Below are 26,383 nucleotides of genomic sequence, written 5' to 3'. Positions count from 1 at the left end.
ACAAGGTCATGCCCAAAACTTCCAATGTAGACACAAACTTCTTTCATCATTATTGTGCCTCAGTAGCTGCTATACTTGTATTTTTGCTTGAATTTCCCAGGAAATGAACTCTGAGAGGGAGGTTGTGTGAAAAAAACTCAAGAATGCCCATGAGTTCTATTTTTATGGAGGGGAAAGGGGGCAAGATTGTGCAGAGGGAGGATTTAACTATAATGTTGTCTTCAAAAAAGCCATCAGCCGACCCCAAAGAAGGGATGATAATTAAATGAGGGCTGCCCACTAGACAACATAGCTTTTTAGGGGTAGAGTGATTCCCAGGGGCAAACTCAGCTGAGAACCATCAGTTACCAGCCCACAGTACCAGCAGATAAGGGAATGAGTGCTTTGGTCTTAAAGGGCACACAGTGGCTCACACACATTCACTACATGTAGGGGGGAAATACGTGAAAGTTGTTAGTTTCCCTAGAGTGTATTAAAGTTGTTTGATAAAGTTCCCAAGTGGGAAAGTTTTTTTTCATTTTTAACAAATCTCTAAAGGTTATTACTTACTTTGTATAATCTTTCTCTTTTGCAGAGCCTTCACCTTCTGAAAAGAACTGTGACTCCAATTTCCTCACCAGTAGGATCAGAAGACAATATTATTGACATTTGATAGTATCACACTTGCCTTCTCAATCATCCATACCCAACTTTGTTGTCCTTTCTCTACTCAGAGGAGTTCCTTTCTCCAGCATGAGAGCCACAGACCAATGATTAATGATTATGCTGAAGCTTCTTTCTCTTCACATCCATCTTGGAATGAGTTTCAATATTTCCCTACCTTGCTTTCTGGCAGGCTTCTTGTGCTTTTCGTAGGTAGGTCTCAACAACCTATAATGACTTGCCTAACCGCTGATATGGGTGATCCCTTGGGGGAACCTTGCCAGATATGGCACATTAAAGATGTCTAAGATTTTTTTTTTCTCTTCCCATCAAGAGGTTAAAGTGGGGCAAGATGGGATTGTTTATATGTCATTTCCTGGAAATTGTGTGACTGATTGCTTTGGTCAATAGAGAAAATGGCACCAGTGACATCGCACCGGTTGTCTGGCCTAGCCCTTAAGAAACTAGCAGGCTCCATTTTCAGATTCTTGGAAAACTTTTTCTAAGATCACTGTGCCATGTAAAAAGTACAGCTTCCTGAGACCTTACATCATGCTGGAGAGGCTAGCATAGGCACTGCAGCCTACCTGAGCCCAGCCTGCCAGACATTCCTGCCTGGGTGATGCCAGCATGTGCATGAAGACACTTTGGACTCTCTTTTCAAACTATGCATAGAGGAATACCCTGAGCAACCTCAGTCAGTGCTTTGAGCTGCTAAGGTTTTGGATCTATTAAATACGGCAATAAGTCACAGGATCATGAGGTATGTAACATTCTCTGTGTCTGACCAAGACAGTGATATTTCCTTCATAGTTATTTCATAAATGCTATAACTAAATGTTCCAAAATGTTCAAACTTCATCAACAAATTGTGTCTAAGCCCTCTTTCTGTTACATATTATCTTGGAAGTCTGTTTAGAGTTCATGGCTGTTTTTCTAGTAGATGAGTATCAAAAGTACCAGGTCTCTTTCTCTGTGTTTTCTCCCTCCCCAACTCCACCCCGTTCCCCTTTTCCTTGCATTATAATCCATTTCATACAACCTATAATCATATTGAAAGGATTATGAAGAGATTGATAAATAGAGAGTTACAAGTTGTGTTTGGAGTCAGAATGACATATAATCCTAGCACATGTGACCTTTGCCAGTTGGGGAATGCATCTCAGAGCTCTTCACAAGTCTGACCTTGCAGAATAGATACTGTTACTTAGTATCTTTCCAGTGAGGAAAAATCAACTTTCCACAGAAAAATTTCAATTGTTTTTTAAAGAAGAGAGAATAGAACATTGGAGTTAATAGGGTGATTGCAATGAAAATATGGACTTTGTGGAAGGAAATATGATTGAGAAATGATCCCTAAATTGAATCAGACAATGCAAAAAAGAGAATCTAGTTTCTTCTACATGCTGAAGTTTTGTCCTTGTGAGCCTTGATATTTTAAGATCTCATTGGGCCTAGGAACTTGAAAAGTCTCCTGAGATTTCTTTGTAATTTGGTTTATAATCTTGCACTGCCTGCCCTTTTCTGGGTGCTCTTGGATAGGTGTAGAGTACTGATGAATAACGAAAGGGTACAGAAATGTTATCTACCATACATGCAAGACTAATGCAATCACACTCATTTCTGTGCATTACAATTACAGAGTGAAAGAGATTAGATGCTAATCCTGTCTTTCACTCATGCAGAAAAAGGAGGCCCTCAGAATTTAAATGACTCATCCAATAGCACATAGCCAGTTGTCAGTAAGTAGGGATAAAAAAAAAAAGTCATTGTTCCTATTGTGACTACATCAACTCTTGCTTTTGTAAACATATTCTTCCTAAAATATTTAACCTTGGGCCTCCCTGGTGGTGCAAGGGGTTAAGTCCCAGCACTATGAAGCAATCCACAATCCACAGTCACTTCAACACAGAGTTCCATTCCCCACCCAGCCAGGGAGGTGACCCACATGGCGCAGCAGACCTCTCCTGTCTTGCCCGCTATACCCCACACCAGTGTATACCCCTCACAGTCAATCCGCCTGTTTTGCTCCCCACTCTGTCTCTGGTGAATCCTCTCACACACACTGCCGTCCCCTATCCCCGCACCTCTGGCCTATACCCAAAGCTCGTGTATGCGTAAATAAATAAATCTTAAAAAAATACTTAACCACTTCTAATACATGACATGTACTGTGCCAGACACAGGTAATCAAAAGCTGAATAAAATAGGGTGGTCTTGCCATGTGAAGCTTGCTTAATGAGATATGGTGAGGCTGAATAAAAAATATGTCACTCTGTAGTGGAATATGGAGTTAATGGTATGACAAATCAATCTTCTTTTAATTTCCTCTAGGATACTCTGATATCCAGAATATTCTAAGGGGAGAAAAGTTTGCTCTTCTTCCCACTTTTATTAAAATTAGAGATTAAATTCGCAAGTTTTATTTCTGTTACTTTGTTGCAAGATTTGTCCTTGGTCTCAAAAAGTCTGGAAGCTGACTAGTCAATCTCAGTTCTTCCTGTAAAGGTTGATAGTCCTATAAAAGATTTATTAGTTTGATTTTGTTGTCAGGGAGAGTCATTTATTTACTCTGCTTCTCTTGGTTTAAAAGTTTTATCAGGTAGAATTGATTGCTGTTATGAGAAAAATAAGTTAATATAATAATATAGACAATTCTAGTATTTTGATTAGTACAGAGAATGTTCCAGAGGAATATCAAGCCAAGATACAGTTAGACTTTCTTTATAAACATGTGAGCAGGGATAATTGAATAAGAAACACACTTAAAGACTAAATTCAATGGGAACAAATTAGGATAAATCATATAAGATTGCCTATATTTAACTATTTTTGACCTACAAAAATGGCAGTGTCCTATAAATGCAACCAAATATATTCTGTTATTTGTATTGAATTGATTTGATTTAATATTCACATTTATATTTGGACAAATGCTCTATTCAGAGCTTTGGGCAATTTTACCTATACAAAATTCAGTTTCTTTATTTGAAAAGTGGAGATATTAATAATTTATATGTATTTATGAATGCATGTAAGTGTATGTATGTGTGTATTTGTGTATGTTTATATGCATTTTCAAAAATCAACTTATCTGTCCTGGCATATGTTGGCTTACTACTCAGGTGCTCCACAGGAAGGACACAGTGCCATCCTCAGATTGGCTGACTCATGACTTTAACCTGCTCCTTGGAATACACAGGCCTTTTTGCTAGACCTCTTATTAGTCACAAACTGAAATCACTATGCTCAAAATCATCTGTATTTCAATTCCTAGCACATTTATATTGCATTTATTACTTTTAACTTGAACTTTTCAAGTTTCCCAGTTTTACTGACATATAGTTGACTTACAGCACTGTGTAATGACTTGATCTACATATAGTATGAGATGTCTACCACAATATAGTTAACATCCATCATCTCATACAGATAAAAAAAGAGACATGATTTTTTCCCTGTGATGAGAACTCTTAGGATCCACTCTCTTAGCAACTTCTAATATACTGAACAGTGTTAACTATAGTCATTGTTTTGTACATTCATTTATCATATTAATTTGTCTTTTAACTGGAAGTTTATACTTTTTGATCATCTATAAGTGAGATCAGTATTTGTCTCTTCCTGTCTCATTTATTTCAAAAGCGTAATGCTTTGAAGATCCATTCATGTTGTCACAGATGAGAGGGTTTCTTTCTTTCTTTCTAGCTGAATAATATTCAATTGCTCTGTGTGTGTGTGTGTGTGTGTGTGTGTGTATCTCACAATTTCTTTATCCATTCATCCATAATGGACACAAAGGTTGTTTTCATGTCTTGGCTATTACAAGTAATGCTGCCAGCTCTGCATTTTTAGATCAGTGGTTTGCAAACTTGGATGCATATTAGAACCACCCCATGAGTTTTTTGAGCATACTCGAGCCTGGAATCCATCCTAAAGCTCCATATACCGTTAGTCTTGAGGTTTTAAAGGAATCAGTATTTTCTCAAAAGGTCCTTAAATCCCATGTTCTACTAGGCAACTTGGGCTGAGAACTAAAGTCCTCTGAGAAATAATTCCATGCCTATGTATCTTCATTGCTGTTTCTCTTCTCCCTCATGAAACCCAGCACCCTGAGGACTTATCCTAGGTCATTGTAGTGGCAGGAGAGGACACTGAGCAGGTTTCCTATGATCCAGCACACAGGTAAAGGAGGGTCTTGGAGCTCTCGGTGGCTTTCTCAGGCTTTTATTGATCTGTACATGAATTGCAGCAACCAGGTACATGGCAGGCAGGGATGCCAGGGGGCCAGGAGGCCCACAGGCTTCCAAGCCCCTGGCAAGTCTTCACTCTGGGTTTCTTTCTCTGGCTTTCTCTTCCTCTCTTCTCTCTCCTGCCTCTTCTCCTGCTTCTGCGTGTCTTGTTTCTGCTTCTCTTAGTGACTACCTCTAAATACTCCTCCCATGGCCCACAGAAGTAAATAAGTCAGTTTGCAACAATGTAACAACTGCAGGTGCCCCATTGGGCAGGGCAATCCTAATGGTGGGAGGGCAGAAAAGCCTGAAAACCATCAACCAAACCATTTACCCTATAGTCATATTAGTACTTCTTATCTCGTTTTTTGTATACATCCCCTTGCATCTCATATCTATTCCTTCTGCATAAATAAGTTGTTAATGAATAAGGAGTTTTTTCTACTATAAGGCCTGGAAAAAGGTTGAAAAGAAGTTTAGTGATGGAGAATTGAGGGTGCTTGTTTAGGGAAGGCTTGGCTACTACTGGTGGCATTTTCCCATTTCTAGTGGGAATCCCAACAAACTGGAATGCATCCATGCAAACTGCCTAGAAAATACACAGATAAGCTTTTGGGGTCTCCAAAAATATGCCTGGTGGGGTCCTTGAGCTACATCACCATTGTACCATCTTTGCCTCATCTCGTCCTCTGTCTGCAATCTGTGGTTATGGGCCCAAGCTAGTATACCATTATCAGCATCTTTGCTGGACCAGTTCTGTCTCAACTTGGCAGTTGGAATTCTATCCAAATTTTGTCTGCTCCATAAAGCCTTTCCTAGGTCCCCTTCAACCCTGTCTCATGTATTGTATGAAACTTGTGACTATCTAGCAGATTAGAAATAACAGTGGATTAGGGACTGGACTAGGCTCCAATTCTGCACAAACCAATAGTGTCTGGACAACTATACTTACAATGAGTTGTTGAATGATTGAATGATCGAATGAATGGGTTGCGTTGGGGAATAAACTCTTCTGAAACTTTTTTTATCTATGAGATGAGGCCAGTATAGAGAGTGTTTTTACTTCTGTAAGGGTTGTCCTAAGAATGCCTGTATCAATACTCCTTGGGCTTCTTATTTAAATGCTGAATCCTGCCCTTTTATATGTATCACAATTACTGGAGGCCTAAGAATCTGTGTTTATTATGCACCCCAGGTGACTATTATGCTCAAAAATTTGGAAAACAAATGGATTTGTGGTTATATGTTCAATAAAGTGGCATGATGGCAATTATCAATGTAAATGTTTGGTATTCATAGAGATGAGAGGTTATTTTTGTTGAAGATATATGGAAGAGATATCTTGGTTGGAAAAGTGCTAGTAGTGGAAAGAAAGGAAAATATGCCAGGAATATTAGGTTCATCAACAGGTAGAAATATATTAGAGTACAATGATAGCATATTTGAATATCATATGCTCCCCTTTGTAGTCAATAGTCATGCATTAAGTATCTCTTCATTATCCTAGTCAAGTGATGGGGAGAGAGGAGTGGTTTTTGTCATATCTGTTCCATGTTCCAGATGTGACCATTATTATTATTCAGTCAGTTCCAGGACCAGGAACCAGAAGCTGAGTGTAATTTCCAAGATGCTCGACTATCTTCTTAAGATCTTGAACTCTGCCTGGCAACTGTTTTTTTCATCTGGGGTATATGGATCTGTTTTCCATAGGAATGGGTTCTGAGTTTTATAAACGAGTTAAGGGAGAACAAGATTTTCTTTATAAGAATGTTTTGGGTAGATATCTTTACTGTAATGTACCAAATCTAAGCAGGCTACATGTTATGTTACAGGTTTTTGAACTGAAAATTCTCCTAAATACATAAAATCACCAGCTGTGACAACTTTAATTTTGCTCAAATCATCATTCAGCTCTAGATGAAATTTCAAGTCATCAAAAAAAGAGCAGACTTGCTGTGTTTCTGATTAATTGTCAGAGATCTTCTTGTTAGAAATGCTGGCTTTTATTTCTGACTATATTACTGAACCACTATGTGATCTTAAGTATGTTAGAGTTTTGGAATATCTTGGTTTCACATTCTGTAAAAAAGAGACAAAAATACACTGCATATATCTTTCAGAAGTGCCATGAGAATTAATGAGTTAATGTTTCCAGGCATATTAAAGTCACCCAATTTTCTTCATACTCATATTTCGGCTTCATTTTCTAATACTGCAAAAGGGTTGTGGATTATTTTTTAAAAAGCAACTATGCAGGATTAAGAGTATAGTGAGCTGTAATAGTTATTTCCTAAAATGAACCAACAGATGACAAGGAGGATTATTAAGCTTCTATATATAAATTTCCCTTTTGCTTTAATTCCTTGTTTTGTCCATACTTTAGAAGAGAATTTTTTACAGTGCTAGGAATCTCGATCCATATGCTAGGCCGTCTGTTTAATTTAAAAACCACTAAAATGGATTAAAACCTTAAATTGTCAGTAATAATTTGCTTTACTGAGTAATGAGAGCTCTATCTCTAGGCAAGCAGTAAGCCCAGAGCCCAGCTTCTGTTTGAGGAGTATTATCTCTGAGAGAACTCAGTCCCTGTTGGATAGAACTCATGAACCAAAATTCATAGACTAAGGGAAAGGGAAGAACTATCCGTCATTGCCAGCTCATCCATCATGCTGTTGCTCTACATTGTGCAGTGAATTTGCCTGCCATGAATTTCATCAGGGTTGTATTTCATAAGGCAAGCCTGGTGATCCTACAGATGAAACCCCATCTGGCGAGTGAGGCATCACGTGGCTGCATGTCTTTCCTGAATTGATGGCTACCCCAGTATCTGAAGGTTTTAAAGATATCGAAAGCAACTCAGAAAAGGTTAAGGGAGCAGCCCTGTGGCTACATAAATGTATGCAAACTGCAGGAATTGAGGGCTGAGTGGGAGGCAAGAGTCTGGAAGGTGATAAAAACAAGGAAGAGGAGAAGCAGGAAAAAAAAAAACATGGGGAAAAGACCAATATTAAATAAGATAGATGAAGCAAATACCAGAATTATAAGGGAAAAGTGAGGATAAAAGGAAAAGAAAGCAAGCACAGATGGTAGTAAACCAGAAATATATTCATTTTTACATCCACTAAGATAGTACATTTGGGGGTAAATCCTCCATGAAGTTCCCGGTGTCAGGTCAGTGTCATTGAATCTACTTTCCCACAGCCTTTCATAGTCAAAGTGTTTATGTAAGTCTTCCCCATTCAATCCTTTCAACAAGCTAGGCCAGTGTTCTCCCTATTTTACATGTGAGAAAAAGAAGGGCAGGCTTATCATGAAGTAAATAGAAGTGAAGCTCCAGGATGCTTCACTAGATCAGGCTCCATCCAAGACTCTGGAGAGACCCTAACAATGTGATTACATCATCACATATTTCTGTCAACTTTACAAAGGGACCCCAATCTTCAGATTACTGCTTTCTCTTTCTGACTTCTTCACCTTACGTTGGGTGACATTAGGGCATTTTTGGCAACTGGCTTAGGGAAGTTGAGTTGAGAATGCATTTTGATGGGGGCTTCTAGGTCATTACCATGTTCGGTTAATTTATATATTACTAGTTGTTCCAGGTTAGCAGTAGCTTCCCAGATGTGTTTTATGTGCCTTTCTTCTTCCAGGAAGTGTCCAATTCATATGGCACCAGGCTTTGTTGATAGTAGAGAAGAAAGAAGACTCGAAATTAAGGGTGTTAGAAACTAGTTTAGGGAAAAATTTTCCAGCTATCTGACATGTGAGATTGTAAACCGGCCATAAAAAGACAGGGATAAAACTTAAATGCATACAGCAAAAGTGAAAGAAGCCAATCTGAAAGACTTACTCTATGATTCCAACTATAGTATGTGACATTTGGAAAGGCAAAACTATGGAGACAATAAACAAAGTGGTTGCCAGGATGGGGAGGGTATAATCCGTACAGAGGAATTTTAGGGCAATGAAAAAAAAAAAATATGATCTGATAATGATGAATATATGCCCTTATGTATTTGTCAAACCCAGAAAATATGTAATACCAAGAGTACCCTAACAAACTATAGGCTTTGGATGGTTATAATGTGTCAATGTAGGTTCCTATCCTTGGTGAAAAATGTAACATTCTAAAGAGACGTTGGTAATAAGGAAGGCTATGACTTTGTGGGGGCATAGGATATATGAGAAAGTTCTGTTTCTTTTTATCAATTTTGCTGCAAACCTAAAACTACTTTACAAAACAAGTCTTCAAATTGATGAACCCCCACCAAAATTGCAAAAAAAAAATATTTAGAGAGAATTCAGCTGTTTTTAATGTAGAAATTTTCTCTCAGGAATGTACTTGATAATGTAACATATGTAATTATAACGCACCATTTCACTTCTTTTTTGGTAGTAATACCACAAATGGAGCTTTTTATCAACATGTTTGTATGACAAAATGAGTAGCAGTAATATAATGAATACAACTGAATATGAAGTTGCTTTTTTTAAAATGGATCCCAACTATGGAGAGAAAACAAATTTCAATTAAACATGCTAGAAAAAAAATTTGTTCCCTTGAGAAAAAAATTGCCACATTATCATCATATGAATAAATTATCAAAGAGTATGCAGCCAGTAAGCAGGCAGAAAAGTATTAGCACTGTAGGCAGCATAAAAGTAACTTTTTATCAGAATATTGTGATATAGTTGTATTTTTCAGCTTAAACAATTTTTTGTTATGATTTTATATCTTGCTATAAATGTTTGCTTTTATAATTAATTTTGTATTCATAAATGTGTCTTTTTCTTAAACCGGATCTCTAAATATATTCTTTAGGTCCACATAACCTCGGTTTGAGCCTAGGAATAAAAGAGCAGATAATAGTTTTTCTTTTTAAATTTCATTCATTTACTTTTTACTGAAGTAATATTGGGATACCCCCATCACATATTACCACCGTAGTGCACCCACAATCCACCATAGACCATTGTGCTTCCTTCCCTCTTTGTTCTTACCTTTCTCCCACCTCCTCCCCACTTTGGTCAGCCTTCTGCCCAGCGCGTCCAGTGTCCAGTGGAGTAGCACCTAGGCCAGTTAAACAGAAAACAGTCATTTTAGAAAAGCTGTTTATTGACAGTTTCATGTCACAGTGAGCTGATTGGCAAACCCTTAGTATATTAAGAATGCTTTTTTTTTTTTTTAATTTGAGAGAGATGGAGGAGAAGTGGGAGAGAGGGGGAAAAAGTAATATTACAAAGAGAAATGACAACCATAGGTAAGAAAAGATAAGTCTTGGTGTATTTAGGATTTTTTTTTTAAGATTTATTTATTTATGCATACAAGAACTGGGGTACAGGCCAGAGGTGTGGGGGGGTGAGAGAATTCACTAGAGACAGAGTGGGAAGCAGAACAGGCAGACTGACTGAAATACACTGCTGAGGGGAACAGTGGGTGAGTCAGGAAAGGCCTGCTGCACCTTGTGGTTAGCTCGTTGGTCAGGGATCGAACTCGTGCTGCAGTGGCTGTGGACAGGACAGCTTCGTAGGTTGCGTCTTAACCCCTTGCACCACCAGGGAGGCCCTGTATTTAGGATCTTAAGGAAAAGTCTGAATCAACAGGAAGAATAAAATCTTTCCTTGGATGCTCACCTGTAGTGGCAATACGGGAACACAATATCTTGGTTGGGACAGAAATTGACCTATATGTTTCTTCAGTACTTTCTAAGTTGCGCAAGTCCTGGACAAGAGCCTGGTAAATAAAATTGCTTTTGATATTTCAAGTAAAGTTATCCATCTTGGATGGCATTAGAATAGCAACAACAAAAATTACTGTGTAATTTCTTTTCTTGCTATACAAAGTCTTGATTATATAAAATTCCTATCAGAAAACACACACATACACACACACAAACACACATCATACTTTAAAAACAACAACAACACAAAACTATGACAGAGAAGGGCTTAACTTTGATTAAATTTCAGGATCCTTTCTTTTAAGAGCTCTTTCCACTAAAGGATCAGATCTTACCAATAGAGAGTTGGTTCTTTGCTGTTAGCTTTCTTTTAATGTCCATCCCAGTAAATCTTGTCTGCACACATAAAGGCAACATCTCAGCATATTTGGTGTATTTAAACATCTTTGTCAACAATCCCCCTCTATCTATACCTAACTGCCTTCTGATCGCAAATCCTTGCTGACCTCTTTCATGTACATACATTACCTCCCCTGCTTCAATCCTTTCCTCCCTCAGCCTCACAAACTGGTCTACTTCTTAAATGCATTTATTACATCCATTTCTTTCTATCTGCACTAACAGGGTCTGACACTACCACTTTTCAAGCCTAACACTGAATTTACAGTTCAGTGCTGCTGGAGTGATATTTTTGACACCTAACTCTCTTTATATCAGTTCCACATTCTTGTGTGTGTGTGTGTGTGTGTGTGTATACATAGGTTTTTGTTTCTTTTTTCAATTGTGTTTCTTTTTTTACAACACTGTATATGATTTAGGGGCATAGGTGCACAGCTCTTCAGATAGGTGTTACCATACACACCCATACATACCCATCACCAAAGCACACAAAATCCTCCACTAGAATCCATTAGGCCCCATTCTCCCTTTATTTTACACCCCCACCATCCACCTCTGGTAGCCTAAATTCCAGAGTCAGATTTCTAGGGTTTGTTTGGTTTAGTTTGCCTGCTCCTTTGTTTTGTTTCTTACATTCCACATGAGTGAAATCATCAGGTATTTGTCTCTCTCTGATTTATTTCACTTAGCACAATCCTCTCTAGTTCCATCTATGTCCTTACCAAATTTCATCTTTTAAAATATATATATAGCTGAGTAGTATTCTGTCATACATGTGCACACCACAACTTCTTTACCTGTCTTTGGGTGCTTAGAGTATTTCCATGTTTTAAGTTTTTAAGTGGCTTCATTGTTTCCCTTGCCCTCTAGAGAAAAAAATAAAAATTCCTGAGAAACATGCAGTAGATCTTTGTTCCCAATCACCATCTGACCTCCTGCTTTCCTCTTGTGTCCTTCCATCTCTCCTGACACTGCAGCTATTATTTTCAGTACCTACAAGATGCCCTCTCTTGCTATCTCTTTCCAAGGCCTTCACTCAACACTCTTCCAAATCCTTCCCCACTCATCCTTCAGGATTCCACACCTTCATTTAAACCCCAGGAAAATCTTGCTGTTCTTCCTCTTCTGCTAGTTTAGTTTGAGTGTCTACTGTTTGTCTAGCTTCCTTCAATTTCCCATCTAATAAACCATCCTCTTCAGTGACTGTAGGCTTGTTTGTACTTTGTAAATGAATGATTCTTTAAGTATTTCAAAGATACATACATCTAAAAACTTCATGGACCACTTTACAGAGAATTAGAAGATGCAACCAATTTGCAAAAAAGTAAGTGGTGGAAGGATCTAATATCTGGTTTCTTCTCTGTGAACTTTTTCTTTTATTACACTCTACTATTCTACATTGTACTATAAAATAGCTGTAACTGTGGGAAAATTTCACATTGGTAGCATCCTCAGAAATTACCCTCCTTCCTCATCCTAAATGAGAGACCACAGTAAAGGAACTGGATGGTGTAATGGACATGTTATGATTCTTATGTAGGGTTCCGCATCCCTGAGATTACTCACAGAAAATCACTGACTGTATGTCCTAACTACTATATGTCCTAACTGCCTGCCTGCAACACAGTTACCTTCTTAAACTGTTATCTAGATATAGTTAACTGTGGGAGGAATTGATACTACCAAAGGATAAACTGTGTCACAAGGCAAACAGTGTGATTGTGGATTGTATATAGCAATTCCAAAAAGATTCAGAGTTAACCATCTATTACTTCTGCTCTAAACACTCCTGTGTTCAGGCTTCTAACATGTCCACACTTAACCGACTTCTCTATTGTCCATGTTTATGAATGTTGATATGTATGCCCATGATTCCCTTCTTTTTGACAGCACTGTGTATTTTCCTTATTTCTGGAAGAATAGTTTTCAGTTATAAAAAAAACAGTGCTATGTTAAATCCTGAAAAATATGCTTTGGTACCTAGAAATTTAGGTGGTGTTCTTTGGAAACCATTGAGCACAACTCATAAATTTCTGTTATTTGTATCTATTCACCATTGAGATATAAAGTACATTTACATCTATTTATCGTGTTATATCACTGAAGATCCTGTATTTTATCCCAACTGAACACAGTAGATTGTGGAAAAATATATAAGAATGTCTTACTATTTTCATTATGACTATGATTGACTTGCTGTGACATTCCATGTTCCTAATGAATATAAAATCGTTGCTAAAATGTCCTCATCCAGCAGAAATACATTAAAAAAAAGTAATTCAATTTTAGCTTATTTTTAACTTTGACTTAGAGGTTACCAACCTTGGGTGGTAGCCACAAAAAATCAGGCAAATTCCCATGATGCCAGGTTACAAGGCAAGTTTTCAGCAATAGAAAGTGATTGCAGGGGTTTTTTTCTTACAAAAGTTTGAAAATATAACTTTTTCAAACAAGAGGTACATTCTCTTGCTTAATAATATACATCCTATAAACACCCTTTACATGTACTTCCTGTTTTGTGGCTGCCATAGAATTCCTGTCTGCCCCTGATGTCAGCAACTTCCTCATTCTGTTGGTCTGGCTGATGAAATCCTGTGGTCATTCGTAGTGGGTTCTTCACATGCTTGCCTCCTCTCCCTTTCACCAGCACAGGAGCATCGTGTTTCCCTCTCTTCTTGATGTCAGAGAAGAATTGAATTTCAGAACTGAGAATATGGATACATGTGGTACAGTCCAAACTGGAACTCTAAATGTGTTTCTTGTTAGGATTTCATGTGGTAGACTACCTTATTCAACTCTGTGAAAGTTTGAATAGTGGATTTTCCTCACAGTCTTAGACATAAGCCATCACATAATAATAATTGTGGAGAATATGTTAAACAATGCCCTTGGGGAGTGGCAGGAGAATGGTGATTTGGGGAAAACTGTAATTGCCTGAGCTCCACCACTGCTCATATTCATATACTATTGAAACTTATATTCCCTTAGTAGCAAAATGCATGGTGATTGTAGGAAGTGTATCAGTTTTGAAACAATCAACATAGATAACTATTATAGGCATAATCAAATCAAAAGTGAATGACAAGCTCAGTTAAGTGACATCTGAGAGTGGCCTTCATCCCATTTTTATAAAGTGTTCTTATTCTAGATTTTTGCCAAAGGGTAACTATGGGAAATCAAGATAACTGAGGATAATTTTGAGGTTGACTTTGCTTTTTAACATGCCCACCCCTAAGACCCAATATAAATTTAGAAGGCAGATTTAGAGGTGTATGGTGTTTTATCAGGTTATTTATGTTTTAAAATTATTCCTAAATAAAATGCCTATTGAGACCTAATCACTAGGCCCTTTGGAAATTTAGTGAGCAATAAATGGTTGAGATAGAAATGATATGCTTGTATTGGTGAAGTTGAATGTACAGGTGTTTAGAAAGATCCTATGGCTTCAGAATGAGGGTGGATGTCATTAATTAAAATGAACACTCAGAGTGAAAATCACAAGGGAAACAGATGTGGAGATGAAATAGAGAATAGCATCATATGCCAGAATTAAGTGATTGAGTGGCCAGAAATAGTTATCAAATAACCATATGGGTATTTTCTTTGATAAAAAAAAAAAAAACAGGTAATTTGAGGACTAACGGACAGTAAGGACAAGAGTGGGGAAAATAAGCTAGATAGGGGAAGAACTTCCATTCTGTAGCTAAAATCTTCCTGTTGAAGCTTTACCCTTTTTAATGAATGAAGATTAACTTCTCTCTAAAGGTGAAGTCTCTAGTGTATGACTTAAGTCTTTCATGATTCTGCTTTTAAACGCTGAATTTCTTAACTTTCTAAAGGCAGCAGCTTTACAGAAAGATAACTTCAAAAGTATCCAGGGAATTATTAGTAACGAGAGGAAGGGACAAAGTAAAAAGAACCAGAACAAACTGTAAGCTTCAGGAACTGAGAGTGCAGAAAAGAAATTGCATTTTAATGCAGAACCATTAAACTATGTTTAATGCAGAACCATTTGTGGGGGAGACAGAGGGCTTAAGGGCAGTTTGCTAACAAAAAGGAAAAGTAGTGTCAAAATGCCCCTCCAAACATAACTGAAGGCAATGTTTAGAGTCCAGGAAAACTGGTCTGGCTTTAAGTTAATGTCCAAAGATTTAGGGTCATATCAAGAGATTCATAAAGAGAAAGATCAGGCACATTCACCAGAATTCCAGACCAAAAGAACTCAGTTAAAATCATTAAGCACCTGAAAAGTACTCTCTGTATCAGAACTTAGCTGAATGAATAGTGTAGAAGGCACAGAAATACAAGCCAGGGGTGTCAGGGGTTTCATTGACTGCAGGAACAGAGAGGGTGAGGTGTGGGTGGGCAAGAGCAGGCAAAGGTTTGAATGGGTTTCTAATATTTACTTATATGGGGGGGTTTCTAATATTTAAATAAAAGAAGTGAGTCATTTAAATATTACACAAAAACCTGGATTTAAAGAAGGTAAAACTTGTTTTTTTTTCAACAATATTACAGAGATGTAGTCCTGATGATAGGTGGGGACAAGGGACACAAAACTGACCAAATAACAAAAGAGGGGACACAGAACTGAACAAATAACAAATAATTGTCTGGGAGCTCGTTGGGGAATGGATGAGCTCCATTCCTAACTTTATGACTAATGTTTTAGTAACCATTTGGTATTTAGAACCTTGAGTTTGGAGCTGAGTTTGTGTGTCTCTAAATGTTGGCTATAGCATCCATTAAAGGTCTTTCTTTGTGACCTAGGGGAGCAGGAATATATCTGAATAAATTAAACCAAGTTCTCATTATATTGAAGTTGTAGAGTATCAGAGAAGCAGTGGGGATGTTGAATTCTGCCTACAGATTTATATAGTATTTCTTTGTCTTAATCAGTTCAGATATTTAAATAGCATAGACTGTGGACTCCCTTGGGAGAGAGGTACACCCTTGAGTTTTCCATGGCCAGAAGCATTCCTTGTTATATGGCATAATAGTTTTACCTGCCACATACCAAAAGATTTTTCTCACTATTTGGGAAACAAAGAACTACAACAGCTGATACTAGTGCACTGATATTTTTTTAAAAGGCAACATTTCAGGAGTTTACATTGTTTTGAATTTTTTCATCAACACCTCAAAACTAGGCGAAGATGGCTTCATCCTTTTACTAGCTCAAAGTATGTCTCTAGTACCCAGTTGCCCTATTCCAGGCAGGAAATCTAGATCCTCCTTCTTAAAGACCTGCCTGGTTGTTTAAGGATCTAGTCAGTTTGGTCATAATTACAAACACTAGAATTTTCAAACACCATGACAGACTGCTAAAGCAGTTGTTTGACAAAGTTCTCTTGCTAGGACTCTAGCAACTACTTCCAGATCTTCACAAACCCCACATACTCAGTCAGGTTGACCTTCCTTTCTAGGTAGCTATGTCAAGGGCCAACCTGTTTGACTCAGAGTTTTTTCTAACTTCAAGGCTCTGGAGGCAGAGCTGAATACCATCTTTGCCAGAAGACTCTGGACTACGTAAAAAGACTTATTTCACCTCAGGTGACAACTGTGTTACCTGCTGTTTCCATGAAGAAGAGAATCTTGCTTGAAAAATGAAAGCTGCTTTTTCACCTTCTGGAGCCCTTCATCAGCCCATAAAGAGCCTCATTCCTCTATTCTCCACTTTTACTTAACTGAGAGAAACCACCCAAATGCTTTCTGAAACAGATGATTTGCTTCTGGGTGACTTTCTCTAATTTTCTATTTCTAAAATTTCTTATTGAAGTGAACAATGCATATTTTTGCATAAACATTGGTTTATAGCATTATATAGATTTCAGGGGAACAACATAACTCAACACCTGTATGTACTAATTATGTTCACCACCCAAAGTCAAATTTCTATCCTTCACTATATGATTGGATGTTTTGACAGGATATACTCACCTTTCTTTCCTCTTCCCTCCAATAACCACTATTTTTTTTTCAAAATCTAGGAGTTTGTTTTGTTTTGTCAGTTAATTTGCTTGATTCTTGTTTTGTTTTTGCCACACAGAAGTTTTGACTATGCGTTTATTAGTATTTTAAGACTTCTAGATGTTGGAGTAACAGTTGAAAAAGTCTTATTTTCTTCTAGTACATTTATGAATTTCTTTTTTTTTTTAGTTCAATTTTTGAGACATTGATCTTTTTTTTTCTGGTGTTTTCTATGAGATTTCAGTTCTATTTAAAATTTTCCCCCAGATGGCTACCCAGTTGTCCAAATACCACATATTAAGTAGCTTAATTTCCCCTCATTTATCTGAATTGCTATCTGTAATCCTCTTGTGTATTTTGTTCTATTTTAGACATTCAATTCTTTTGCTAAGTCTTTTTATTCATGGGCTAGTCAATACTTCTATAACTGTTCAGGCTTTATAGTATACTTTAACATTTCAAAGGGCCGATTCCCTTGCATTGCTCTTTATTACCATAGTTTTCCTAGCTGTTTTGCCTAGTACTTTTGTAAAATGAACTGCACTGTTATCTTGTCAAACTTTAAAATATCATTAATTGTATTAAGAGAATAAGAAACTTATGATAATTTACATTTATATGATATTTAATTTTTTCTCCTAACACATAATATGCTTTTCCTTTTGATCATTATTTTGTGTCTATCAAAGGCTTTTTTTTAGCTACACTTTTTAGTTTTTGTTCATTTCTTATTAAGATAATTCTTAGGTATGTTATACTTTTTGCTGTGATTGTAAATCACTACAGTTACTTCTAGTTACTAATGTGGATAGAAGATACTCCTAAGTAAGTAAGAATGGCCTTTTACTGGGTCAACTGAAACTACATGATAGAATAAAAGTAATTCATTTTGAGTAAAATGTTCTCCCCTATTACAAGTATTAAACATGAGTTCAAATTAAGGACATGAGTTCAAATTAAGGAACTATTTTCAGATAATTTGAATGGAACTTGTTCTTTTCTACCTCATATTCTCAAAGGAAAATTATAAAAGTGTAAAATATTTTTCTTTTGCAGATGTTACAGATTTGTGTTTTCAACAAGAATAATAGGCCTGATATCTAATAATAATAGATCTGATATCTAAATACTATCAGTGGGGGAAAAATGCAGATATCTACTAAATTATCACTTTGGGGGGGTTAAATATAGCAAGGTACCCAACTAAAATTCTATTTTGCAGCTTTCTGCGATGCTAGATGTATTCCTTTGATTGAGTGCTGGCTAATGATGAGTAAAAAAAGTAATGATTTCCAAAAATGTTTTCTAAACATTTTTGTTTAAGGTTTAAGGAAAAATACAAATTAAAAGAGGCTTAATTCTCCCTGTTGAAATTAAGGGAAGAAATATTTCCCTCCCTCTTTTTCCTTAGAGCATTTACTTTTATTTATTTATTTATTTTTTAAAGGTTGTTTTTACTTTTTTTAAAAAAGATTTATTTATTTATTTATACAAGCACTGGGTGCAGTCAGAAGTGTGGGAGGGTGAGAGGATTCACCAGAGCCAGAGTGGGGAACAGAACAGGCAGACTGAGGAAATACACTGCTGAGGGGAGCAGCCTGCGTGGCAGGAGGGATCTGAGCGCCATATGGGACCCTCGCTGGTGGCGGGGGATGGAACCGGCACTGCAGAGGCAGCGCTCAATCGCTGTGCCACCAGGTGAGGCCCGCATTTACTTTTAGAAACTTGTAATCAGAAGTATTTTTTTCTCTCTTTAAAATGTATATCAATCATTTTGAAAAGTAATTATATCTCTTGTCAACTTTTTGACCCAGGAATGTCAGCCTCAAGAACTTGTCATTAAATATAAACTTCCAATGAAGATAGCACCTTATTTCTTAATTTCAGGAGAGAAGGAGCCTAACTTTAGCTGACTTTTCCCTCCAAGTCATGAAACTTTCCCCCATCACAAAGCTCTGAGAAGTTTGTCCTTTGTATAATATCAGTTAATAAATACAGATAGGCATCTCAATTACCACTTAAATGTAGGTTGAACAATGTGTAACAAAATGGGGTTGTTGAAGTCTGGCTTAAGGACCAGTTATTGTTTATTTTGAGAACATGTATGTAATGGGTTGTATTTGACTTGCTATATAGGTGAAAGGTAAAATTTGTTTTTGAAATCTCTTTTCATATTACCTAAGATGCAATCACCATCTGGTTTAGTGTTTATTTAGTAATAAAAATGTTTTTTTCTCTGCTACCTTTGTGCAGAGGATTCCTCAACTGGAAGATTTTTTTCCACACTGTAAACTTTTTCCCTTAAAAAAAAAATGAAGTAATATTGTTTTATAGCATTATATAGGTTTTATGTGTACAGTATTATAAATCAGCATCTATATACTACATTTATGTTCATTACCATAAGTCTAGTTTCCATTCTTCACCATGTACTTGATCCCTTTTACCCTTTTATTCACCCTTCCACCCCAAACAAATGAACAAACAAACCAAAAGCAAACTCTTAGACTATAAGAACAAAATAGTGGTTACCAAAAGGGGTGATTTGCTTGTAGCTGTATTTCACCAGTCAGTGGGTATAGTGCACCCTTTCCTATGTCCTCTTCAGATTCTTCTACGTGGTAGTAGAAGCTATAGCTTCCATCTTGGACCTTGAGGATGACCTTGAAGATGGCAATCACATAAGATGGTGAGGAAGATAAAGAAGGAACCTTGTTTCCTGATAGCTATGGAGCCACTATGCAGGCTCTGAATTGCCTATTTTTAGACTTATGATGTGAGAAGTAAAATTCTCTTGTTTTAGCCACTGTTATTTTGGTTTTCTGTAAAAATGAGGTTGAAATTTATTCTAACTGATCTCCTGTCAGAAAAAATAGCTGCAGATAAAATATAGGCAAATCAACTTTCTTATTTAAGCACCTCTAGCATTTAACTGGTTTTTTCCTCACACATAACTGCAAGTCAACTGATTTTGTTATTGAGACATACGTTTTGTAACTAGTTTATTTTGGATTCTCTGCCCTGGAGCCATGTGATCAAATTTAAATGTTCTGTAGGTGCTTTTCTGCCACTGAAAAATGACTAAGATTGATTTTTTGATAATATACATCTTTATCTCTATCAGGCAAAAATATTACTTTGGCTAAATTTTGAACAAAAATTTGATCAAATCAATCCTTCATCCATGCTTATGTTAGAATGGGCCTACAGTGTTGTTAAGGGAAATCTTGACCTTCTCTCAGACTCACTTTCAGGCAGTAGCTAGATCTTTTATTTCCACATGGGAAGGAAATATTCTTCAGTTTTTGTTAAAGGATGTTAATTCAGGGCTGGCTTTGCTGATGATTAAAACCCATCATTCTATCCTACGGGAGGCACCCGAGAATATCTCCAGGGACTTGTCATGAAGTATAACATTAAATTATCATCCACTCGGTATGAAGCAAAAACCCACTGAGAAGAGTAACATTTTCAAAGGACCAGCTTGAAAAATAACCCATCCTTCTTTTTTTTCAGCTGATTAAAAATCCATCTTTAGCCAAACAGATGATTGTGCGACCATTTATCTAGATTCTATTGCTTTCGTCTCCTGTAAATTGGCTTTTGTTTGTCAATTATGTTTTCTTGTTACTTCTGTCTACCTGTAAAGATATTATAAATAACATCTCTGTTAACTTCTAGTAACTACTATAAGACTAATTGTTGGGTCAGTAATTCATTACATGGCATGGTGTTTTCTTTATTAGGTCACATGCAATGACTTTGTTTTCATTACAAAACTTTGTGTATCCATTGAGTACCTTGTTAATTTTTATTGAGCAATTGCTTTATTTTAATAGCAGCACATTTTCATGTGATGTATCATTTTCTAAATCCAATGACATCATTTCTGAAATTGAAATACATGCTTGACTTTTTTTTTTTTTTTTTTAAGAGGCACGTATTTTATTTATTTATTTATTTGTTTGTTTATACATGCACTGGGTACAGTCAGAAACGCGGGAGGGTGAGAGAATTCACCAGAGCCAGAGCGGGGAGCAGAGCAGGCAGAAGGACCGAAGCACACTGCTGAGGGGAGCAGCCGGCGGCAGGAGAGGTCTGCGCGCCATGTGGGACCCTCCTCTGGTGGCTGGGGAGCAGCCGGGGATCGAACCTGTGCCGCAGAGGCCGCGGGCAGCTTCGCAACCCAGCGCTCAACCGCTGCGCCACCGGGGAGGCCCCTACATGCTTGACTTAATATAGCTTCCCCTTTTACAGTTTCACATTTTGTCCTCATTTCTCATAATTATTATTCTAATGATTTTTCCCCTTCTGACTCATCTCTTAGATCTAGTGTCTTTTAGATAAGGGGAAAGTAGGATACTTGGTTTACCCTGTTTTTCTTAGTAGGATAAAAAATAAAACTACTTTTTTTTGCCATAGTGGAGAAATTTTATTGAGTTTTAAGGAAAAATTATTCCAAAACTGAAAGTCTTAGAATGATTAAAAAATAGAAATAGAGAAAAAATAGAATTTCTGCTTTTTAGATGAATAATTTAGTTATTTTAAAAATCTGTTTAGAATCCTTATTTTACTTCATCTACTTTTTAAAAATTGATAATATATCCATGATGCTCTAAAACCAAGAGAATCTGTTAGTGGGCAGACTGAGGAGTACCCTGGAATCCCCAAACATGCATTCTCTAAGTGGGTTCTGCCATCTACCATCTACCACTAAGTATTCTTAGTGTGTAAGAACTTCAGTAGACCTTTAGTAGAAGAACTTCAGTTAGTGTGCATAGAGAGAAGAGAAGAAAGGTAAACAGTTTCCCAATGAAACACCCAATGTTACTCATTCTCCCATGGTTAAATGCCCAGCCAAACAGGGTTGGCCAAAGCAGGACTACCGAGGCCTAAATCTTGCCACAAGTCTAAGGCACCTTCTGGCAGGGAGCCATAGGAAAGAGGCAGAAGGGGTCAGGCAAATCTGAGATGAAAGGAGCAAAATCAGAGTACAAATTAAGGGAACCACTGCCATTGTCAGCTTCCCCATGGCTCTCTCACCCATACCTCTTCCAAGTGTCTCTACTCCATGTGCCTTCTCTAAGTCCCCACAAGTCCAAAACCTAGAAGTAAGTAGGCCCTTCTACTCCATGTGTCTGTCTGCTCCAGGTACCTTTCTAAGTCCTCTTCCAAGTCTCTTCCCTCATAGCTCAACTCCATCCCTTATTAGGTAGGGCAGGGAACATGGAGCCTCCCCTTTTTAATGGAAATTTTACTCTGTAAGAGAACAAGGGGATATGTAAGGAAGTTTCCCTACCTCAACCCATATCCCAGCCTCCAAATTCCTTTCCTTGGAAGTTGTCAATGTTAAGTTTCTTTGACACCCCAATGTTTGTTATTATTTTGTATAAATAAACAAATACAATTTTATCCTCATTTTTTTTTGGAATATATTGATCATACTGTGATGCCCTTTTAATGTCAAGAACAATGTATTTTAGCGCTTTCTCTATATTAATACATAAAATACATTGTACATGTATTTTAAGTTTCAATATGTATTGACCACTTATTGCCCATAGAAGTACTAATTTATATTCCTCTAGTTGTTTTTTATTGTTTTGCTAGTGAGGTTCACAAAGCACCATGTTATTTTAGATCATCACAGTGCTGTACAGAATTAGCCATAGATGTTCTGTACTTTTAAGAACTAACATTCAAAAGAGATATTTTTTTTCCTAAGTACATGCACATTTTTTAATTGATTGTTTTGCTTTCTGTCATGCATTGGCATACATTTCTTTGCTAAAACTTAGAAAAGTCAGGAAGAATGAGTTTAAAGAAATAGGCAGAATCAGCTAGAGAGGTAGTTAACTCAGAGTCCTCCTTCATGTGAGGGCCCATCATTTAGTCATGAAATTATCTCTTATCCCTGGATTTACAGAGGCCAGACGCTGCAGATTGTTCATCCACGTAACACCAAGAGAGTGAGGAGGGACGAGCTGGAAGTCTGGTGTCTAAAAGTGGAAGCTTAAACACAGACTCACTCAAGAAAATGTTCCAAACTACAAATTACTCTTGACTTAAAAACAAATCTATCCCCACCAAGAATTCTGAGGTGACGAATCAAAAGGCTATTTACAAACAGATTACTAGGCCTTGCCAAGCAAGAGTCAGGCAGAAACATTTAGTCTCACAGGGGTGGGTCTTATACATGGCTCTGTGTCTTTTCCTCCCATCTGTTTTTACCTGTGAAATTGAATGATAAATACATTTTTCTCATTGTCTTGGAGTGCTTAAGTGCTTGACCCTGGGATCATAAGCTAGTTGTGGCTGAGACCCGGCAGGAACTTGAGAAGGTGGTGCTATCAGCCTGCATCCTGGCCTTAGGGCCAGGATCTCACTCTCCCAGAAGTGGGAATGCTGCCTGGCACTCAGGACTCTTGCCCCTAAAGTTGCTCCCCACACTGTGACTCTAACTTATTCTCAGATAACTTTTTTTCTTTTTTTTTTTTTTTTTTTTTAACAGAATCTACACTGACACAAGGGAATTAAATGCTCATCTGGGTACAATATTCTTTTACATCTCATGTCTTCATGATCTTCCTATGTCTGGAAAGTTTTTTTCCCCATTACTATACATCAAAATTTCAGCCATACTGTGTGTTCATTAAATTTTCTCTAGGGCCTCCCTAGTGGTGCAGGGGTTAAATCTCAGTACTATCTAGCAATTGCCAGCCACTAAGACATGAGCTCTATCGCAGGCCAGGGATAGAACTCTGTCTGGTGAAGCCTCTCACTGCCCATTCCCACCCCTCCCCACACCTCTGGCTATACCCCAGCTCTTTTAAAAAAAGATATTTTTTTATTTATTTATGCATACAAGAGCTGGGGTGAAGGTCAGAGGTGCGGTATGACAGGGGGAAGGGAAAAGCGGGAGGATTCACCAGGGACAGAGTGGGGAGCTGAGCAGGTGGATCTGCTAAAATACACTGCTGAGGGGAGCAGTGGGCAAGGCAGGAGAAGTTTGCTGTGCCATGTGGTTTAGCTCCCTGGCCAGGGATCAAACTCATGCTGCAGTGGCTGTGGATAGCTTCATAGGGCTGAGACTTAACCCTTTGCACCACCGGGGCTGGGGAAGGGGAGTTAAAAAATATATCTTATAAAAATAAATACATTTAAAAAATTTTCCCTAATGCTGCTGTGACAAGCTCAGTATATTCTCCCTTGACCAACAAATGCTGCACTTTCTCATACTTCTGATCCAGAATTCTGGGAGAGTTTTCAAGTTTATAAATTTGTCTCTCTTATCCTACATTAGATGATAAAAAGCCTATCAGGGCCACAAATCATTAATCTTTACATGCATTCCAGTGCCAGCCTCACTTGAGGGACTTCCACACACACTCACACACATGAATGTATTTTGCATTTATACTAATTTATATTCCTCTAGTTGTTTTGTGTTATGATTGAAGATGAATGAAAAAGTGTGATTTTCTTCTTATAAGTTGGATGGTGGAAGACATTTATTATAATTGATGTCATATATTTGCAATGGAAGCTATTGTTTCTGTCCTTTCTAACAATCTTGTGATCAGCATGCCACCAGGATCACCAGGATAGATTGTTAAAACCCAGATTGCTGGGCCCTACTCCTAGAGTTTGAATGACTAGACCTGAAATTGTATATTTCTGACAAATTTCCAAGTGCTGCTAATGCTGTGGGTACGGGTACCAGATTTTGAGATTGTAATAAGCTATGGCAATTGTGTGAGTATAGTAACAATGATTCCCTAGTCACTTTTGCCCCAATTAGGTCTGATCTGTTTACCCAGGAGGATTTTTGACAGATTCCACAAACAGTTTGGATTGTGCCTGTGTGTTTGTAGACTTTGACTGAGAGAAAGGCCAACTTTGTGGCTCACATAATTGGAAAATTGTTCCCTTGAGTCTGTGACAGAATCCAAAGAAATCCTTTTGTTGTATTTATTACCTCCCAGATGAAGGACAGTAGCTCTTGAAGGTCAAACACTATTTAGACTTCAACACTCCATTGTGATAACACCTGGGATGGCATTTACCACCTGGGAGTCAGGTCCCAGGCTGACCTGGGCTCTTTGTGGTCCCAATGCCTAAATTACAATCTTTTTTAAAATTTAGTTTCTTACATCATTGTTCATTTTTATACATGAATTGGTTTCTCCCCTCAGGTGTAGTCACCAAAGTTCTCCCACCACCATAGTACCTGTGACCATCCCCATAGTCCCTCGTGCTTTTCCCTCCCCTCTTTTGATGCCCTCCTCGCCCCTCCCTTGCTGTATGCATCAGATCTATGGCCAGCTTGCAGGTTTTCTCTTTTTCTTGACCTTTTGTTTGGTTTCTTTATATTCCACATATAAGTGAAACCACCTAATATTTATCTTTTTCCTTCTGACTTATTTCACTTAGCATAATCCATTCCAGCTCCATCTATGGTGCTACAAATGAGTAACATTCTATTGTGTATATATACCACAACTTACTGATCCATTCATCTCTTTTGGGTCATTTGGGTTGTTTCCATATCATTGTTATTGTAAGAAATGCTGCAATAAACAAAGGAGTGCAGGTTTCCTTTCAAATTAGTGTTTTTGTATCCTTTGGATACATTCCCAGGAATGTATGAATCATATGGGAAGATCCATTTTTTAGTGTTTTGAGGAAACTCCACATTGCTTAGTGGCTAGATGTTTACATTCCCAACAGCAGTGTAAGAGGATTCTTTTATCTCCATATCGTCAACAGCTAGTGCCTAGATTTCAAAAGAATGGGATCACACAGCATATTGTGGGACCCTGCAAATTAGGGGTCCTTTGTTAACAAATCATTATAAATTTCAAATGGCTACACCAGGCAGGTAAAGCAAGTGTGGGGCCCTTATGAACATTGAACTTTGTGTAACTGGCCAGTTTGCATGCCCATGAAGCTGGTCTTGATCTGGGCCATGCTAAGGCTTCCCACTATTTCTGGAAGAGATAGCATAGACTCAGACAGAGACTGGGTGAGTAGGAAGAGCTGTACTCTTCATAAGTAGATGATGCAAGAGGAGGAGCTGGGGTTAAAGAGCTGACTTTCCTGATTTTAACTTTCTCTCCATATTGCTATAGTTTTTTTTCTTCTTAGAATGGAGAGCAACAAAGGGTTATTGTGGCCCACAGGATATATGGGCTATGATGGGTTAAGAGAAAATGCATAACACTACCAATCTGCTGTCCCCTCTAAAACAATGAAGAGCCCTGAGAAGCTCCAGGCTGACTGACAGCAGCAGGACCACCCCAGGGAATGTACCAGAAGTTAAAATTGCTGCTTTTCTTCCTTAAATCCTCTTTTTCCTTTGCCCCCCCCCTTTTTTTTTTGACTTCATGTACTATTTTTCTATGGAAAACATTTTCTTGAAAGAAATTATTTTGTTTGGTTTTTAATAAAAGAATCCCT

The 26,383-nt window shown here is 37.6% G+C and overlaps 1 long non-coding RNA gene across 2 annotated transcripts in view; it reads left to right on the top strand.

Annotated features, from left to right (window-relative positions):
* The window catches only part of LOC119257263 (uncharacterized), a 133,495-nt gene that overhangs the window by 15,714 nt on the left and 91,398 nt on the right, over positions 1 to 26,383 (top strand). For both annotated transcript variants that reach the window (XR_008553781.1, XR_005127985.2), the window contains exon 3: positions 575 to 1,405. This is a non-coding gene — a long non-coding RNA (uncharacterized LOC119257263). The remainder of the gene's footprint in view (positions 1 to 574; positions 1,406 to 26,383) is intronic.

This window comes from Talpa occidentalis, unplaced genomic scaffold (assembly GCF_014898055.3).
Source record: "Talpa occidentalis isolate TD23 unplaced genomic scaffold, MPIMG_talOcc4v2.1 talOcc4.4, whole genome shotgun sequence".
In the NCBI taxonomy this organism is placed as follows: domain Eukaryota; kingdom Metazoa; phylum Chordata; class Mammalia; order Eulipotyphla; family Talpidae; genus Talpa; species Talpa occidentalis.
This window is presented reverse-complemented; position numbering and strand designations above follow the sequence as displayed.